Below are 4,551 nucleotides of genomic sequence, written 5' to 3'. Positions count from 1 at the left end.
CCCCCCCCCCCCTTATTTAAGTCTCCAGTTCTGTGAGACCAAGGCAGGCTTTGCTGGTCCTTCCAATGTCAGCCCTTACTTCATGTAGTTTACAATCTATCTTGAAGTTCTAAGGAAAAAAACTATGACTTAAAATATTTTAGCACAGCAGTCTATCACAGATCCCAAGGAGAAGGCTGAAATTTTTGCATGCTCTAAGAATTTCTTAAGAAATTTTGAAAATTACTTTTGTTCTTTTTCTTTTTATAAATTTATTTATTTATTTATTTATTTTTGGTTGCATTGGGTCTTCGTTGCTGCGCGTGGGCTTTTCTCTAGTTGCAGAGAGTGGGGGCTACCCTTCGTTGTGGTGCGCGGGCTTCTCATTGCAGTGCTTCTCTTGCAGCAGAGCACAGGCGCTAGTCACGCGGACTTCAGTAGTTGTCGCACGTGGGCTTAGTAGTTGTGACTCATGGGCTCTAGAGCAGAGGCTCAGTAGTTGTGGCACATGGGCTTAGCTGCTCTGTGACATGTGGAATCTTCCCGGACCAGGGCTTGAACCTTTGTCCCCTGCATTGGCAGGCGGATTCTTAACCACTGCACCACCAGGAAAGTCTTACTTGTGTTCTTTATAGTTTATTATTATTATAGGTTTAAAGGAAGTACAATGATCTGACTCCAGTCCTAACCCGACTGTTTTGACATACTCATCTTTATCAAATAATAAGAATAGCAATTCATAATAACCTAGGATTTGGAGCAATTCTCTTGAAAAATAACTTTTTTTAATATTTATTTATTTGGCTGCACTGGGTCTTAGTTGTTGCATGTGGCATCTTCAGTTGCAGCTTGTGGGACCTTTTAGTTGCGGAATGTGGGATCTTTAGTTGCAGCATGTGAGATCTTTTAGTTGCACATGTGGGATCTTTGTTGCGGCATGTGGGATCTTTAGTTGTGGCATGAGAACTCTTAGTTGCAGCATGTGAACTCTTCGTTGTGGCATGTGGGATCTGCTTCCCTGACCAGGGATCGAACCCGGGCCCCCTGCATTGGGAGTGCAGAATCTTAGCCACTGGACCACCAGAGAAGTCCCCTAAAAATATCTTTGGTAAATGCTCTATGTAACTTATATAATTGAATTGTCACATTAACACATAAGTTGAATATCAATATAAGCATTTTGCAGATGAGGAAGCTGAAGCTTAAGCATCAGAGAGCTTAAGCATCTTTACTAACAATAGAAAAATTACACATTTTGGGTGTGAATCCACTCAATTTGGCTCCAGTGCCCGTGTCCTTAACCACTGAGCAGTATTCTCCTGTATGAATTACACAAGTCTCTGATACCATTTTTTCTCCAGTGCAAATATTACATTGTTTTAATTGCCATAGATTTATAGATTTTGAAGCTATAGAACATCTACTAGGGTAATTTTTCTCATTGTTTTTTATTATTTTTAAAAATATCTATAATATGTATTACTCAGTAATTGTATATTATGCATATACTCATTTAGAATCAGAGTATGAGAATCCATAATATAACCTGTTAGGATTCTGATTAGTATGAAAGTGAATTCATACATTGTTTTAGGTAAAATGTTTTTGTGGATAACTTAGAAGCTTCATATTTAACAATATGGTATGTCTCTTCATTAAGACATATGCTTTCATAAAGTTTTATATTCTTCTATTTTTTTCACACACACACACACACACACACACACACACACACACACTGTATTTTATTTTTACAAGAGAAAAATAAACTGACACCAAGCATTGTAAATGGATGACCACAACAAAAGCAATAATGATTGCAATTACCAAACACGAAACACACTCATACTGTGTCATGATATTGACATTCAGTCCAGTAATCCTCCACTGTAACAGCTCCTTTACTTTGCAGTGAAAATTGGTTTGTATATGTTTTGCATCTTGAGTCCTTGTGGGGTTTTTTTTTATTCAAACAGAAAGTCACAAAAATTATAATCATCCTCATCAGTTCACTCAGTCCCATGTAGTTAATTTATTTTCAATTGATGTTTTGTTAGCACTTTTATGAATTCATCAGTTTTCCATTAGAGTTCTGAAAATGCTGATTCATTCAGTTCAGCAGTATAGTCAGTTACCAGAAACCTGTACTTGTCAGAGTCTTTTCCATGAATTCCTTGAAGATGAAACCCTTTTATAGAAACATTTTTGCAAAAGCATCAGAGTACACCCAGAACTGTCTGTAAATGACAAAAGACTTAAAAATGACCATAGTTAAACATTTGATGAAAGTTCATAATAATGCAATTGACAAGGAATTTAGTTATTTCTGAGATATACATTTTAAAGTAATAACTAGAATTATGACTTATAACATTAGACCAGAACATATAAGATTTTTAGAAATTTCATGTAATGTCTGAAACACTTATATTAACATATTTCCCCACAAATAACCCAAAGAAAGTTTAGTATTAGTTATTTTTTTGTTTGTTTTTTGATACTGCAGGTTCTTATTAGTCATCAGTTTTACACACATCAGTGTATACATGTCAGTCCCATTTGCCCAGTTCAGCACACCACCGTCCCCACCTACCATGGTTTTCCCCTCTTGGTGTCCATATGTTTGTTCTCTACATCTGTGTCTCAACTTCTGCCCTGCAAACTGGTTCATCTGTACCATTTTTCTAGGTTCCACATACACGTGTTAATATATGATATTTGTTTTTCTCTTTCTGACTTACTTCACTCTGTATGACAGTCTCTAGATCCATCCACATCTCTACAAATGACCCAATATCATTCCTTTTAATGGCTGAGTAATATTCCATTGTATATGTGTACCGCATCTTCTTTATCCATTCGTCTGTCGATGGGCATTTAGGTTGCTTCCATGACCTGGCTATTGTAAATAATGCTGCAATGAACATTGGGGTGTGTGTGTCTTTTTGAATTATGGTTTTACCAGGGTATATGCCAAGTAGTGGGATTGCTGGATCATATGGTAATTCTGTTTTTAGTTTTTTAAGGAATCTCCATACTGTTCTCCATAGTGGCTGTATCAATTTACATTCCCACCAACAGTGCAGGAGGGTTCCCTTTTCTCCACACCCTCTTCAGCATTTGTTGTTTGCAGATTTTATGATGATGCCCATTGTAACTGGTGTGAGGTAATACCGCATTGTAGTTTTGATTTGCATTTCTCTAATAATTAGTGACGTTGAGCAGCTTTTCATGTGCTTGGCCATCTGTATTCTTCTTTGGGGAAATGTCTGTTTAGGTCTTCTGCCCATTTTTGGATTGGGATATTTGTTTCCTTGATATTGAGCTGCATGAGCTGTTTATATATTTTGGAAATTAATCCCTTGTCCGTTGATTCATTTGCAAATATTTTCTCCCATTCTGAGGGTTGTCTTTTTGTCTTGTTTATGGTTTCCTTTGCTGTGCAAAAGCCTTGAAATTTCATTAGGTCCCATTTATTTATTTTTGTTTTTATTTCCATTACTGTAGGAGGTGGATCAAAGAAGATCTTGCTGTGATTTATGTCAAAGAGTGTTCTTCCTATGTTTTCCTCTAAGAGTTTTATAGTGTCCGGTGTTACATTTAGGTCTTTAATCCATTTTGAGTTTATTTTTGTGTATGGTGTTAGGGAGTGTTCTAATTTCATTGTTTTACATGGAGCTGTCCAGTTTTCCCAGCACCACTTATTGAAGGCACTGTCTTTTCTCCATTGTATATCTTTGCCTCCTTTGTCATAGATTAGTTAACCATAGGTGCGTGGGTTTATCTCTGGGCTTTCCATCTTGTTCCATTGACCTATGTTTCTGTTTTTCTGCCAGTACCATATTTCTTGATTACTGTAGCTTTGTAGTATAGTCTGAAGTCAGGGAGTCTTGATTCCTCCAGCTCCGTTTTTTTCCCTCAAGACTGCTTTGGCTATTTGGGGTCTTTTGTGTCTCCATACAAATTTTAAGATGATTACTTCTAGTTCTGTAAAAAATGCCATTGGTAATTTGATAGGGATTGCACTGAATCTGTAGATTGCTTTGGGTAGTATAGATATTTTCACAATATTGATTCTTCGAATCAACAAACATGGTATATCTCTCCACCTGTTGGTATCATCTTTAATTCTTTCATCAGTGTCTTACAGTTTTCTGCATACAGGTTTTTTGTCTCCCTAGGTAGGTTTATTCCTAGGTGTTTTATTCTTTTTGTTGCAGTGGTAAATGGGAGTGTTCCCTTAAATTTCTCTTTCAGATTTTTCATCATTAGTGTATAGGAATGCAAGAGATTTCTGTGCATTAATTTTGTATCCTGCAACTTTACCCAATTCATTGGTTAGCTCTCGTAGTTTTCTGGTGGCATTTTTAGGATTCTCTATGTATAGTATCATGTCATCTGCAAACAGTGACAGTTTTACTTCTTCTGTTCCAATTTGTATTCCTTTTATTTATTTTTCTTCTCTGATTGCCATGGCTAGGACTTCCAAAACTATGTTGAATATTCAATACTGGTGAGAGTGGACATCCTTGTCTTGTTCCTGATCTTAGAGGAAATGCTTTCAGTTTTTCA

The 4,551-nt window shown here is 36.6% G+C and overlaps 1 non-coding gene across 1 annotated transcript; it reads right to left on the bottom strand.

Annotated features, from left to right (window-relative positions):
• Window positions 1–993: 993 nt before the first annotated feature.
• Window positions 994–1,066, bottom strand: TRNAG-CCC (transfer RNA glycine (anticodon CCC)). Its single transcript has one exon. It is a non-coding gene; the product is annotated as a tRNA-Gly (tRNA).
• Between the last annotated feature and the right edge of the window lie 3,485 nt (window positions 1,067–4,551).

Source organism: Lipotes vexillifer, unplaced genomic scaffold (assembly GCF_000442215.2).
Source record: "Lipotes vexillifer unplaced genomic scaffold, Lipotes_vexillifer_v1.1 scaffold803, whole genome shotgun sequence".
Taxonomy (NCBI): domain Eukaryota; kingdom Metazoa; phylum Chordata; class Mammalia; order Artiodactyla; family Lipotidae; genus Lipotes; species Lipotes vexillifer.
The sequence above is the reverse complement of the archived record's forward strand: the minus strand, read 5'-3'. Positions and strand labels throughout refer to the sequence as shown.